The 14,698-nt window shown below is 45.5% G+C and overlaps 2 long non-coding RNA genes across 2 annotated transcripts in view; one reads left to right on the top strand and one right to left on the bottom strand.

The window, feature by feature from the left end:
• Positions 1-14,698, bottom strand: part of LOC135981746 (uncharacterized) — a 37,749-nt gene that overhangs the window by 1,684 nt on the left and 21,367 nt on the right. Inside the window, exon 2 of the long non-coding RNA XR_010598915.1 lies at positions 5,673-5,767. This is a non-coding gene — a long non-coding RNA (uncharacterized LOC135981746). The remainder of the gene's footprint in view (positions 1-5,672; positions 5,768-14,698) is intronic.
• Positions 1-14,698, top strand: part of LOC135981747 (uncharacterized) — a 32,521-nt gene that overhangs the window by 7,082 nt on the left and 10,741 nt on the right. The gene's annotated exons all lie outside the window — the stretch shown is intronic.

Raw genomic sequence — 14,698 nt, 5'->3', positions numbered from 1 at the left:
TATTACTGACTAACTTCTCAATCAGTGAAGTACATGTGTATGTCTTAACATGATTATATTTAAAATTTCTGCAGAGAAGAACCTAGACCTCGGTTTAGTCATTTTGAATAAGATATTGGGGGGGGGGGGCGATAAAAATTGAAATAAATAAATAGATAAATAAAAATGACCATTTTACTTGGGGAGAGTGGCAAATTCTTCCACCCAATAGATCTCTTTCCTCTCCGTAGCTGAGCTCAAACAGCTGTCAGGCAAGGCAACACCATCTTCAGGGTATGTAGTTCTTTTAAGTGTCTAAAATCTTCTATTGTTTGCTTTTCTTGCTACAACCTTGAATTCCTCTCCCTCAGAATGTAGGTTACACCAACCTACATTCACTTATGCAGATTTAGTGGCCTGTTTCACCACTACATTGCTTCTTTTTTAAGCTGGTGCAACTATAGTGAAATCAGTTGACGTATACCAGCATAAAACTGGAATTACAGAGTAGTGAATCTAGACCAATGGTATTTCACTTGCACCACCATTGGTGTCATCACTGATTTTAGCCCTGGGAGTTCAAGAAGTTGCAGAAAAAGTATCAATGGGACTTTGAGTTCCATTTGCACTGGTTGTCATTTAACAGCAATTAGAATTTAACAGTCTTACAATTTGTTTCTTGATGCAATTCAGCTTGTTGGCCTTGACCTAATAAATCCTTTCTTGCTTGAACACAGAAACCACTTCTCTCCTAATATGTTAATCTGATACTTGAGGTCAGCTGAGAGTGTTCAGAGTGACAGTTCTTAGGTCATATTTACTCTAGGCAAACGGGTGTATTTTTACAAGATAGCTAACACTTTGTAAAATCCTAGGCAGGACAGTTGTAGTTTAACTTGGACATAGCTGGTTCAGGTGAACACTAGGATTTTACATGTTAGCTATCTCATTAGAAAAACACACCTATTTTTCCTAATGTAGTCATAGACTGAGGCCTTGGCTACACTTACCCGCTAGTTCGGCGGCTGGCAATCGAACTTCTGGGTTCGACTTATCGCGTCTAGTCTGGACGCGATAAGTCGAACCCGGAAGTGCTCGCCGTTGACTGCGGTACTCCAGCTCGGCGAGAGGAGTACCGCGGAGTCGACGGGGGAGCCTGCCTGCCGAGTGTGGACCAAGGTAAGTTCGAACTAAGGTACTTCGAACTTCAGCTACGTTATTCACGTAGCTGAAGTTGCGTACCTTAGTTCGAATTAGGGGGGTAGTGTAGACCTGGCCTTAGAGTTGTACTTTGGGGGCAATAGCAGGACATTCTCAATGGAAGGAACTGGCTTTTGGGCACCGCAAAGCTTCTCCACTTCAGTTTGAGGGAAGTAGAAATATAAATGAGAATCCCAACATACATAGAGGCACAATTTTTCTGTAAAACGAGTTACTTGAGTTTGGGGTGTATCCCAAAGAATAATGAGACTAATGCTTTCCAAAGCCTCCTATAGTGGTGTGATCATGAAAGACATGAATCAGTTATGTTTTGGATTGTATGTACTGTACTATCATTGTGTGTGAAGTTATGAAATATTGCTATATGTGCTACTGAAATATGTTGCGAGGTTGGGAAATGCCCACAGCCAGCCTTTCAGTTGCAATAAAGGAGGGTCAGATAGGCATTGATGGCCCATCAACTATCCCAGAGACTCCTTAGAGAAGGCATGCAGGGAAAATGGCTTGACCAATGGAGACTGCCTGACCCCCACATCTAGCAAGGATTTTTCTAGCAGCTGAAGAAAGTATAAAAGAGGGAGAGTGACAGCATCACTTGATCTCTTTCTCCCCACCCTCCATCTCAACATCTGGAAGAACCTCTGCAAGAAAAAGATTTTGAACAGGGGAAGTTTGGTCCCAGGCTGGAAAGTGGTCCAGTCTGTGTATTGAGAACTGTAACCTGCTTGTACCATCTGTTAGGGTGAGATGGTTGATTCAAATCTTGCTTAGTCTGTTTAAGTTAGAATTTAGGCTGCAGATTTATTTTTGTTTCTTAGGTAACCAACTTTGAGCTCTATGCCTGCTACTTCTAATCACTTAAAATCTATCTTTCTGTAGTTAATAAATCTGTTTTATATTTTACTAAAACAGAGTGTTTTAGTTGAAGTGCTTGGGAAATCTCAGCTCAGACTACAAAGGCTAGTGTATATCTATTCCACACTGAGGGAGTGGCAAACTAGGTAACGAGCTTACACTGGTGAGGCTTCTGACCAGTGTAAGATGGTACAATTCTGGGATGCAAGACTGGGAAGCTTGAAGATTCCTTATTGATAGTTCATGAGTGGCTGGGAGATCATTCATGTAACTCAGGTGGGTGTGTCATTGCCTGTGGATGTCTGTATAAATGCAAAACCTGTCAGAGGCTTGTAGCTTGACAGCAGCATCACAGTGTGAGGGCCATCCCAGGTTGGTGGGTTTGGAGGGTTCAGCGGTCCCACAGTCCAGGCTGGACTGCGAGAACCCTGCCACACTCCACTATTAGCCTCCTCACTTGTGGAGTCCCGCAGGATAAATTCTCCCTCCGGTTCTTTTCAACACCTATATAGAGCCAGTAGGTGAAATGGTCAGATGAAACAAATTCAAGTGCAAGCAATATGCAGATGCCACACAGCTGTAGCTATCCATCACCAAATACAACCATACAGTTACCACCAAGATACCTCAGTGCTTGAAATCAGCTTGTGGATGAAGAACAGCTGGCTGAAGCTGAACCCAAGCAAGACAGAGGTCATGTTGGTGGGTGTAGGAAAGCATTCTGAAGCCAAAGTACAGCATCTTTGTTTGAAGGCACACAACCACAATTGGTCAGATCAGTCCAAAGCTAGGAGTATTCTTGGATTCCTTGCTGACACTAAACTCTCACATAGCAGCATCTGCAAGTACACTTTCTATCATCTCAAGTTGGCTAGGAGACTCCACCACATTCTGGCAGATGATGATCTGGCCTCAGACATTCTCATCTTCATCATGTCTTGATTGAACTACAGCAATGTGATGCACTTGGGCATAAAGCCAAACTCCAGCTAATACAGAAAACTGCAGTAGATCTCTACAGCAACACAGGTTACTGCAAGCATATCAAACCTGTACTCTGCTTATTATGCTGGCTTCCTATAGAATATCAAATCAAGTCCAAGGTCTTAGAGTGCTTTGAAGATAAGGACCAAGGCCTGGGTCCAGGATATCTCAAAGACTGCCAAAAGCTCCGGGATGAAGAACATGGTCAACAACTTTGCTTCTCTGGATCTAAAATAAGGTATTCCTGAGGGAATTCTGCACCAAAAAATTAAAAATTATGCACACAATATTTTAAAATTCTTCAAATTTTATTTGTCAATAAATAAATGTGGCGCCAGCATGGCAGTGGGGAGCCAGGCCACTGGCTGCATTGAGGTGGGAGCTCACCCTGAAGCCCGCACATCCCCCGTACAGGGACTCGTCAGTGAGGCTGCACCTGACCCTGACACAGTGCAAGGGCTGTGCTTGCCCCAGAAACATCTCTGAGTCCTGCCCTCTGCGCTAGGTGCACCAGGTTTGGGTGGGCAGGCTCAGTCCAGCAAGATCCAAATATGGAGGAGCTTAGTGTGGGGGGATCCAGGTGTGGGGTAAGAGGTTTCTGTGTGGGGCAATCTGGGTGCGGGTGGCTCAGTGGGAGATCTGGATGTACAGGGGCTTGTGGTGGGTTCTGGATGCAGGGGTAATGGGACTCTGCAGAGGATCCAGGTGAAGGTGGTTGGGGCTCAACAAGGGGGTCTGGGTGTGGGAATATCGGGCTCGGCAGGGGGTCTGGGTGTGAGGGGCTTAGTGGGGAGGTCCAGGTGCCAGGGGAGTGGGACTTGATGGGGTGGGGGTCCAGGTGCAGCTGGTTGGGGATCAGTGGGGGTGGGGGTCCAGGTGTAGGCTTGTCAGGGTGAGGGTTCAATGGGCCTGCTTAACTGGGGAGCCCCAGCTGCTGCCGAGGGGACACTGCATGCTTGGCTCCCACTTCCCATTGCGATTCCCCTATCCCCTTTTCTTCTCCATCCCCCTCTCCTCATTCCCACATTCCCCTCCCCCTGTCCTATTCCACTCCCTCCTTCCCCACTGCCTCTTCCCCTACCCCCTCAGCCCCTTTCCCTTATTTCCCCCATCCCCTCTTACCCAGCCCCATTGCGGGCACTCACTGTTGCACAGAATAGAAAACAGGAAGGCTCCCAGCACACAAAAGGAAGCACAACTGGCACTAGGACCCAGGAGATGGCGTTCAGATGCAAAGTCAGTGGAGCCAAGGTACAGCCTCCTTCGGCTGGGCAGCTCTGCACTTGCAGAATTAGGAGGGGCAGTGGCATGTAACCCCATGTGCCCCCAATGCCTTGCCTATGTTTGGAGGAGAGAACCCCCACCCCCAAAAAACTGTGGCCATTGTCGCCCCCTCCCCCACACGCCTTCCATTTGCTTCTCTGCTGTTTTCTGCAGGGAAGCACAGGAATTCTGTGGGGGCAGCGGGTGTTTTCTCCTCAGGAGTAAATAAGGGTAGAGGACAAATGTGTGGGAGATAGAACCTTCACCAGGGCAGTCCGAGACTATGGACAGCCTTGGGAACTAAGAACCATCAAAAACCTCACCACCTTCCGCTCCAAGTACAAGGCATATTTCTTTGATTTAGCTTTCTCTAACATAAATGCACAACAACATGTGTATTATATATATATATATATATATATATATATAAAACCTACCAAAACAAAACATTCCTCCGTGTACACTTCTCCCCCTGGGGAGAAGATGAGAGAACAAACAACACATGACAGATATTAGTCTCATCATTTAACGCATAACTGGAAGGTGCCCAGATACTACAGTGATGAGCACGGTATAAGAACCTGAATAGACTAGAATAGTATATAATGGAAAAGTTGATTTGTTTATATTTCTCTCTCAGATGAAATGTTGGCATGCAGAGTGGTAAATAAGGGCTTGATCCTGTAATCTGTCAAGGGCCCTTAGCACCTATTGACTTCTATGAGAAAGAACAGCACTCAGTACTTTTCAGGATCAGGCTTGAAGATTGTCCCATAGAAGGCAGAATATTGTTCAAAGAATACATTTTCACTCTGCCAAACCAAAATATACTGAAACAGAGAGAGAGAGAGAAAGAGAGTTAAAATAAGTGCTTAATTCCACAGAACAAGGCTTAAATACTCCTCACCTTACTCATGAAATTAGTTCCCTTGGACTGGATTCTTGGGCTCATTAAGCCAGCTTTGTGCCGTACCCGTGGAGCTAAACTGCCTTAAGGTAGGCAACTGGTCAACTGAGCATCCCCTCTGCATAGTAACTGTCCAGTGGAACTTCCCCCATGCATAAGACCACTGTAGTAGTTCCTATGTCACACCTTACCTGGTCCCCCGAGACCCAGGAAAGTAGCCAGGGAAAATAGGGGTATGACCAGGACACCCCAGTACTGAGCTGATCACCAGCTGCTAGAGCTGCAGCTGAGGGTATTGGTAATTGGTATAAAATAGAGCAGCCTTCAGGCTTCTTTGTTTTATGCGTAGGACTGGGCTGGTACAGCAACATAGTACACTTGCCAGGTCAGGAGAATTTGGATTATTGACTTCAATAGATTACAGTACTCACATTAGTAATGAAATCAGAGATCTATAACTCACTCTATTATGCCTGGGATTCACAGCACATTTGGTTTTTTCTTATCTGGATTTTGTAAGGCACGCATATATGATGATCATGATTATAGCAGGAGTACCTAGATAAAGAAATAAATAGATATGATAATTGATTAGTGAATTATGCAACCTCTGAGCACAATATGAGAACTAAATGTGAAATGGAATCTGTAATATTTATGACACCAGCAAAAAGCTATCTTGCTGGTCATCTGTCTTTATTCCATCCTCTTCATCTTCCCCAGGTGGCAGTTAAACAAAACACAATTCATTACACCAATCTTGCTTCAAAGATAGTATAGCAAAGTGAGCTTTCCATACAAACAGTGTAAATTGCCTTCCTGTGAGGAAACCACTTATGCAAGTAGAATATTTCAGATTGCACAAAATCGTGTATAGTCAGCTTCACTCTTGTTTTTTGTTAAATAGTACATTATTATTATTTATTCAGGATTCCTGTGTTATTCTTGCTGTCATTGACTTACTGTATGTTCCTTAGCAAGTTATTAAATCTTTCAGTTTTTCAGTTTACCTGTCTATAAAATGGGACTACTTACTGTGCCCACCCCAGAAGAGTTTTATGAGGCATATTTAATTATAGAGGTAGATTATTTCTTTAGGCACAGCCCTAAACACTGGGTGGTGTGCAAGCTGCATCATCCCAAGAGTAGCCCCAGGAGGTACTGCTCTGTCTCAGGGACATTCCCCTGAGATACAGTTTCTCTCTGGGTCTCTTCTTGCTCCTGGGGAAGATATGTTACTTCAGGACATAGTTTATTTCCTCCCTTGTGCCTGACTGGTTGTTTTGGTCAGTGAGTAGGCAGGGTGGGCTTGGAGTCAAGGCTGTACCCACTGTCCATCCGTCTCTGCCCCCACTTGCTCCCAGAGGGAAGAACAAGGGCTGTACTCCACCTCAGATCTAGAACTTGACCCAGACTCAATATCTGGATAGATCTTATTGAGCTGAACATACTTAGGCTTGGGAGGATTTGATTTTTATCGGAGGTCTCAATAAAGATAGATTTCACCATACATACACAAACCAATGAAAAAGTATTTCCATTGATAATAATCGAAATTTACAAATAGGCAAAGTTAAAAAAAATGCTGCTTGAGAACTTCTTAGAGTTTGCATTAAGGATATTTACTTTATATATTTTGACATGTGATGTTGACAATTTGTATTTTAATGGCTATAAAACTTTAACATTTTGAATCTCAACATCTACTGTCATTAAATAAGTAATGTCTGATCCCCCCACCATAATTTCCCATGACTGAAAATTTAAATAGATAAAAATAACAAAATTGCTTAAAACCCATAATGTCATGCAACAGTGAAAATTTAAATAGATACAATTCTAAAAAAATGCTTAAAAGTGAATATTGATATTATCCATTACAATGATTAAAAAATAAAAATCTAATTCTGCCAAGCCTAAACATATGCAGTATTATTGTAGCTCTGTCCCAGGATATTAGGAGACAAGGAGGATGAGATAATATATTTTATTGAACCAACTTCTTGATGAGAGATAAGCTTTTGAGCTACACAAAGCTCTTCCTTGAGTGTGGGACAGGTACTCAGTGTCACAACTAACTAGCAAAGTTATAGGAGCTGAAATTCATAACTTTTCTACACGCTAGATATCATGGTATGAATAAGACACTGGATTTATGGTTTATTACGACAATCTGTAACCCACTAATCTCTTTTTGTCCTATGACTGCAGAAGTTTTAACAGGTCATGCTACCTTGAATGGTCCCTTACAATATGTGTTAACTACTTATGCTAAACGATCTGTTTGACTTTGTATTTAACTGTGACACTCTGTGTACCTGTCCCAGACCTGAAGAAGGGCTCTGTGTAGCTCAAAAGCTTGTCTTTCTAAATAAAATAAGTTAATCCAATAAAAGATATTACCTCACCCACCAAGTTTGAACATACTCCATCTTACTCATGGGCTTAGTCAAGTAAGACAAGAGTACAGTCTAGCCCTTAATAAGTGTAAATAAAGCTGGTTGGGAATTTTCCATCACAATTTTCCAGTGGAAAATGCAGTTCTGCAAAACTGAATTTCTACAGGAAAATGTAGATTTTTGCCAAAAAAATTCAATTTTCTGACCTGAAACATTCTATTTAAATCAATTCAACAAAATATTAAATGGTGCATTTACTTATAGGATTTGCAGTTCTTGTTCCCATTTTTCCCAGAGGGCTGAGTTCCCTGGAGGACTACATCTTCCATAAAGTAATATACTGATTTCCCTTTGATTGAACTACATAGTGCATCATGGGAGTCACATGATTCAGGTGCATTATGGGAGTTCTAGTTTGAGCACTTGATGCTCCCATTCTCCTCTCAGGGCCAGCCTCTCTGGCCAGACTACAATGCCTATAAGACCACACGCCATAATAGGAAAATGCAATTTAATGTTGAAATGATTCAAAATGAAGCCTTTTGGTTGAAGAAACGAAAATGAAATATTTCAATTCTGGGAATGTCAAAATATTTCATTTTGATCAAAAATGTTGATACAAAACATTTCAATAATTCCAAATACATATTTTTGGAATTTTCATTCTGTGAAAAATTTCAACTTTTCATCCCAATTTAGGGTGAAAACAATATTGAACAGTCAGAATTTCCTGAGGGATAGAAATTCCAAATTTTGCTCAGCTTTAATTGTAAAGTGATTTGAGATCCTTTTGATGAAAGCTGCCATATAAGTGCAAACTAACCAGTTTATCTTTCCATGCCCTTTTGGAAACTGGTTTAATGTGACAGGTTTCAGAGTGGTAGCCGCATTAGTCTGTATCTGCAAAAACAATGAGGAGTTCTTATGGCACTTTAGAGACTATCACATTTAATTGGGCATAAGCTTTTGTGGGCTAAAATCCACTTCATCAGATGCATGCACTGAAAAACACAGTAAGCAGTATATATATGAAAAGATGGGAGTTGCCTTACCAAGTGGGGGGTCAGCACTAACGAGGCCAATTCAATTAAGGTGGAAGTGGCCTATTCTCAACAGTTGATTACTTTTGTAGTGCTAATGAGGCCAATGCAATCAAGGTGGACGTCGCCCATTTCCAACAGTTGACAAGAAGGTGTGAGTATCAACAGAGGGAAAATTACTTTTTGTAGAGACCCAGCCACTCCCAGTCTTTATTCAGGCCTAATTTGACGGTGTGCAGTTTGCAAATTAATTCCAGTTCTGCAGTTTCTCACTGAAGTCTGTCTTTGGAGCTTTTTTGTTGAAAAATTGCCACTTTTAAGTCTGTTATTGTGTGTACAGGGAGATAGAAGTGCTCTCCCACTGGTTTTTGAATGTTACAATTCTTGATGTCTGATTTGTGTCCATTTATTCTTTTGTGTAGAGACTGTCCAATTTGGCCAATGTACATGGCAGAGGGGCATTGTTGGCACATAATGGCATAAATCACATTGGTAGATGTGAAGGTGAACGAACCCCTGATGGTATGGCTGATGTGGTTAGGTCCTATGATGGTGTCCCTTGAATATCTTAAGTGCCTATACACAAATGCAAGAAGCCCAGGAAACAAGCAGGGAGAACTGGAAGTCCTGGCACAGTCAAGGAATTATGATGTGATTGGAATAACAGAAACCTGGTGGGATAAATCACATGACTGGAGTACTGTCATGGATGGATATACACTGTTCAGGAAGGACAGGCAGGGCAGAAAAGGTGGGGGGAGTTGCATTGTATGTAAGAGAGCAGTATGACTGCTCAGAGCTCCAGTATAAAACTGCAGAAAAACCTGAGATCTCTGGATTAAGTTTAGAAGTGTGAGCAACAAGGGTGATGTCGTGGTGGGAGTCTGCTATAGACTACCAGACCAGGGGGATGAGGTGGACAAGGCTTTCTTCCGGCAGCTAACAGAAGTTACTAGATCACAGGCCCTGGTTCTCATGGGGGACTTCAATCACCTCAATATCTGCTGGGAGAGCAATACAGCCAGGGGCAGCTCTAGGCACCAGCAAAGCAAGCACGTGCTTGGGGCAGCCCATTTGCAGGGGCGGCAGGGATCCAGCATGGGAGCTGAGAACCAACAGGGGGTCCTGGGAGCTGTAGTTCTTTGGTTAGCTCCCTGCCTATAGAGCCAGCCCTGGAGCAGGGAAAGAACTACATTTCCCAGCATTCCCTTGGCCACTACCAACAGGAAAGAGGGGGAGGGAGTGAGGAAGCTGAGACCTCATGCTGCAGCCTGCTGTGAATGGAGAGCTGCACTGTGAGTAGGGATTCCATATTTTAACATTAAAAAAATAGGACACTCCACGGGGAGGGAGGATAGTCCCACCCTGCCCTCATCCACTCCCTCCGACTGCCCCCCACAGAAACCCCAACCCATCCAATCCCCCTGCTACCTGTCCTCTGATCACCCCTCCCGAGACCCCTACCCCAACTGCCCTCCAGGACCCCACCCCCTATCTAAGGCCCAATGGTCCTTGTCCCCAACAGCCTCCTCCTGAAACCCCCCCAGGACTCCACCCCCTACCTGTCCCCTGACAAACCTCTGGGACTCCCATGCCTATCCAACTGCTGCCTGTTCCCTGACTGCCCCCCTGAACCCCTGACCCATCTAACCCCTCCTTCTCCCTGCCCCTGACTACTCACCCCCGAACCTCCGCCCCATCCAACCCCCCCTGCTCCCTGTCCCTTGACTGCCTCCTCCGGAACCCCCTACCCCTTCTCCAACCCCCCCAGCCTCCTTACCGTGCCACTCAGACCAGCGTGTCTGGCTTCGCGCAGCGCCAGACACGCTGCTGCATACATGCTGCCGTGCTCCCCTGCGGAGCCACAGGCCTCCCGCCCCTCCCCCCCCTAGCACCTGCCTTCCAGATTTGAACACCTCAAAATTAAGGAGTGCTCAAGCTCAGTTTGGGCAGCTGTTACTTCATTTCTCCCAAATCAAATATACTGATCCACTGTAACTTGCTGTAGAAAAAGTAGGATAAAATTGAGCAAGAAATGCTTCCCAGTGGTTATTAGGACTGGAATTGCTATTTTCAACAGCCATTGCCTTTTTGTTTGTTTGTTTGTTTGTTTGTTTGTTTGTTTAAAAGGAAGACAGTGATATTGCATTGGCAAATTCCCCATAGAAAGAAAGAGTGGAACAAAAGAATAATAAAGGCACCTCAACTTTTCCTCAATTATGTAGGACAGTCTTATAATATGCATCCAGATATCTTCCAATCACACAAGCTGAAAATTGTTCCACTTTACTGCAGTTCTGTAACCATATGGGAACCAATCCTGTCTGTGTTCTGTGCACATCTAAAATTCCTGCTGAATGACCTGCCCTGGGAGCGAGCTACCAGTGACCCAGGGCTGTGGCGGAAGGAGGGTGCAGGTGGGGGCGGGGGTGAGCCCAGGGCTGGGGTGGCAGGAGGTGTGTATGGGGGCAATGGTGGGGGGCAGGGTGTGTGTGTGTGTTTGTGGGGGAGAGCCCAGGGCTGGGGCAGCAGGGGGAGTGCTGTTGGGGGGGTGAGAGCCCAGGGCTGGGGTGGCAGGGGGGTGCAGGTGGGGGGCTGAGAGCCCAGGGCAGGGGGGTGTGGGTCGGGGGGGTGAGATCCTAGGGCTGGGGCAGCAGGGGGGTGTGGGTGGTGGAGGAGAGCCCAGGGCTGGGGCGGCAGGGGGGTGCGGCGAGGAGCCCAGGGCTGGGACGGGGGGCAGCCAAATTTTTTTTTGCTTGGGGCAGCAAAAAACCTAGAGCCGGCCCTGAATACAGCAATGCACAAAAAATCCAGGAAATTTTTGGAAAGTGTAGGGGACAATTTCCTGGTGTAAGTGCTGGAGGAACCAACTAGGGGCAGAGCTCTTCTTGACCTGCTGCTCACAAACAGGGAAGAATTAGCAGGGGAAGCAAAAGTGGATGGGAACCTGGGAGGCAGTGAGCATGAGATGGTCGAGTTCAGGATCCTGACACAAGGAAGAAAGGAGAGCAGCAAAATACGGACCCTGGACTTCAGAAAAGCAGACTTTAACTCCCTCAGGGAACTGATGGGCAGGATCTCCTGGAAGAATAACATGAGGGGGAAAGGAGTCTAGGAGAGCTGGCTGTATTTTAAAGAATCCTTGTGGAGGTTGCAGGAACAAACCATCCCGATGTATAGAAAGAATAGTAAATATGTCAGGCGACCAGCTTGGCTTAACAGTGAAATCCTTGCTGATCTTAAACACAAAAAAGAAGCTTACAAGAAGTGGAATATTGGACAAATGACCAGGGAGGAGTATAAAAATATTGCTCAGGCATGCAGGAGTGAAATCAGGAAGGCCAAATCACACTCGGAGTTGCAGCTAGCAAGAGATGTTAAGAGTAACAAGAAGGGTTTCTTCAGGTATGTTAGCAACAAGAAGAAAGTCAAGGAAAGTGTGGGCCCCTTACTGAATGAGGGAGGCAACTTAGTGACAGAGGATGTGGAAAAAGCTAATGTACTCCATGCGTTTTTTGCCTCTATATTAATGAACAAGGTCAGCTCCCAGACTACTGCACTGGGCAGCACAGCATGGGGAGAAGGTGACCAGCCCTCTGTGGAGAAAGAATTGGTTCAGGACTATTTAGAAAAGCTGGATGAGCACAAGTCCATGGGGCCAGATACTCTGCATTCGAGGGTGCTAAAGGAGTTAGCGGATGTGATTGCAGAGCCATTGGCCATTATCTTGGAAAACTCATGGTGATCAGGGGAGGTCCCGGATGACTGGAAAAAGGCTAATGTAGTGCCCATCTTTTAAAAAGGGAAGGAGGAGGATCCAGGGAACTACAGGCCAGTCAGCCTCACTTCTGTCCCTGGAAAAGTCATGGAGCAGGTCCTCAAGGAATCAATTCTGATGCACTTAGAGGAGAGGAAAGTGATCAGAAACAGTCAGCATGGATTGACCAGGGGCGAATCATGCCTGACTAACCTAATTGCCTTCTATGATGAGATAACTGGCTTTGTGGATGAGGGGAAAGCAGTGGATATGTTATTCCTTGACTTCAGCAAAGCTTTTGGTAAGGTCTCCCAGACAGGATCGGTGCAACCCATTAGGCGACCTAGGCGGTCACCTAAGGCACTACAATTTGGGGGGCGGCGACCGCGGTGGTATTTTGGCGGCGGGACTGTCCGCCACCTCTGTGGGGGGCGGCATTTCGGGGCGGGACCTTCCGCTGCCTAGGGCGGCAGAAAAGCTGGCGGCGCTCCTGCTCCCAGAGTATTCTTGCTGGCAAGTTAAAGAAGTATGGGCTGGATGAATGGACTATAAGGTGAATAGAAAGCTGGCCAGATCGTCGGGCTCAATGGGTAGTGATCAATGGCTCCGTGTTTAGTTGGCAGCCGGTATCAAGCAGAGTGCCCCAAGGGTCAGTCCTGGGGCCAGTTTTGTTCAATATCTTCATTAATGATCTGGAGGATGGCGTGGACTGCACCCTCAAGTGCAAGTTTGCAGATGACACTAAACTGGGAGGAGTGGTAGATACGCTGGAGGGTAGGGATAGGATACAGAGAGACCTAGACAAATTAGAGGATTGGGCCAAAAGAAATCTGATGCGGTTCAACAAGGACAAGTGCAGAGTCCTGCACTTAGGACAGAAGAATCCCATGCACTGCTACAGACTAGGGACCAAGTGGCTAGGCAGCAGTTCTGCAGAAAAGGACCTAGGGGTTACAATGGACGAGAAGCTGGATATGAGTCGACAGTGTGCCCTTGTTGCCAAGAAGGCTAACGGCATTTTGGGCTGTATAAATAGGGGCATTGCCAGCAGATTGAGGGACGTGATCATTCCCCTCTATTCGACATTGGTGAAGCCTCATCTGAGGTAGTGTGTCCAGTTTTGGGCCCCACACTACAAGAAGGATGTGGAAAAATTGGAAAGAGTCCAGCGGAAGGCAACAAAAATGATTAGGGGGCTGGAGCACATGACTTATGAGGAGAGGCTGAGGGAACTGGGATTGTTTAGTCTGCAGAAGAGAAGAATGAGGGGGGATTTGATAGCTGCTTTCAACTACCTGAAAGGGGGTTCCAAAGAGGATGGAACTCGGCTGCTCTCAGTGGTACCAGATGACAGAACAAAGAGTAATGGTCTCAAGTTGCAGTGGGGGAGGTTTAGGTTGCATATTAGGAAAAACTTTTTCACTAAGAGGGTGGTGAAGCACTGGAATGGATTATCTACAGAGGCAGTGGAATCTCCTTCCTTAGAGGTTTTTAAGGTCAGGCTTGACAAAACCCTAGCTGGGATGATTTAGCTGGGGATTGGTCCTGCTTTGAGCAGGAGATTGGACTACTAGAGGACCTCCTGAGTTCCCTTCCAACCCTGATATTCTATGATTATGATTCTATGCGGACAGAGTTAGCAACGGGGTTTGTTGCAGGGATTGGTTCCTGGGTTAATGTTTTTGTTGTGTGGTGTGTAGTTGCTGGTAATTATTTGCTTCAGGTTGGGGGGCTGTCTGTAAGCGAGGACTGGCCTGTCTCCCAAGGTCTGTGAAAGTGAGGGATCATCCTTCAGGATAGGTTGTAGATCCTTGATGATGCTGGAGAGGTTTTAGTTGGGGGCTGTAGGTGATGGCTAGTGGTGTTCTGTTACTTTCTTTGTTGGGCCTGTCCTGTATAGGTGACTTCTGGATACCCTTCTGGCTCTGTCAATCTGTTTCTTCACTTCACCAGGTGGATATTGTAGTTTTAAGAACGCTTGATAGAGATCCTGTAGGTGTTTGTCTCTGTCTGACGGATTGGAGCAAATGCAGTTATATTCTTACAGCTTGGCTGTAGACAATGAATCATGTGATGTGGTCTGGATGAAAGCTGGAGGCATGTAGGTAAGTATAGCGGTCAGTAGGTTTCTGATATAGGGTGGTGTTTATGTGACCATCACTTATTTGCACTGTAGTGTCCAGGAAGTGGATCTCTTGTGTGGACTGGTTCAGGCTGAGGTTGTTGGTGGGGTGGAAATTGTTGAAACTGGCGGAATTCCTCAAGGGCCTCCTTCCCATGAGTCCAGATGATG

The sequence above is a fragment of the Chrysemys picta genome, chromosome 2 (genome assembly GCF_011386835.1).
Source record: "Chrysemys picta bellii isolate R12L10 chromosome 2, ASM1138683v2, whole genome shotgun sequence".
Taxonomy (NCBI): Eukaryota; Metazoa; Chordata; order Testudines; family Emydidae; genus Chrysemys; species Chrysemys picta.
Note: the sequence above shows the minus strand (reverse complement) of the source record. Positions and strands in the feature narration are given on the sequence as shown.